The 899-nt window shown below is 43.3% G+C and overlaps 1 non-coding gene across 1 annotated transcript; it reads right to left on the reverse strand.

Annotated features, from left to right (window-relative positions):
• Positions 1–520: 520 nt before the first annotated feature.
• On the reverse strand, positions 521–627 carry LOC141694299 (small nucleolar RNA R71). Its single transcript, XR_012563618.1, has one exon. It is a non-coding gene; the product is annotated as a small nucleolar RNA R71 (small nucleolar RNA).
• Between the last annotated feature and the right edge of the window lie 272 nt (positions 628–899).

The following is an 899-nucleotide window of genomic DNA, read 5'->3' on the forward strand; positions in this document are numbered from 1 at the left end:
AACACGTTCTCGCACCTGCAAGAGAAATCTAGATACGGCTGAGGAGACAAATACAGCTCTTGACTTTCCGGAGAAGATAGTTTTTGAAGATTCGGATAAAGAGAGTGAAAAGAAAGAACCTGTAACAATGGGTGATCGTATAGTTCAAGCTGATCCAGTTCTTATGGACTTTTCTCGGCCTAAAATTGATGACATTTAGTCAAGCATCATTCATCCGGCTATTCAGGCCAATACTTTTGAAATCAAGCCGGGCACTATTCAGATGGTGCAGAATTCTGTTTCTTTCGGAGGTGCTGCGACTAAAGATCCCAACATGCATATCAGGAATTTTGTCGAGATCTATAGTACTTTCAAATATAATGGTGTTACTGATGAGGCTATCAAGCTGAGGCTTTTCCCATTCTCTCTGAGGGACAAAGTTAAGGACTGGTTACATTTTTTACCAGCTGGGTCCATCACTACTTGGGAAGATCTCGCGCAAAAGTTTCTAGTGAAGTTCTATCCAATGGCCAAGACTGCAGGTATGAGGAGTGCTCTTACTCAGTTTGCGCAGCAACAAGGAGAATCTATGTGCGAAGCTTGGGAGCGCTACAAGGAGATGTTGAGAAAGTGTCCATATCATGGTATGCCTGACTGGATGGTGATCACTGGTTTATACAATAGTTTGGGGGCCCAATCTCGGCCCATGCTCGATGCAGCTTCTGGAGGCGCTTTGTGGGCCAAAAGCTATACTGAGGCTTATAACCTCATTGAAACTATGGCTGCAAACGAGTATCAAAACCCAACTCAAAAGATGATGCCTGGGAAGGTAGTAGGTATTCTGGAGCAAATTCATAAAAGGTATTCTTTCAAGGAAGGTGAAACTGGATGATCTTGATACCGTTGCTCTAACGAAAGAA

The sequence above is a fragment of the Apium graveolens genome, chromosome 10, assembly GCF_009905375.1.
Source record: "Apium graveolens cultivar Ventura chromosome 10, ASM990537v1, whole genome shotgun sequence".
NCBI lineage: Eukaryota > Viridiplantae > Streptophyta > Magnoliopsida > Apiales > Apiaceae > Apium > Apium graveolens.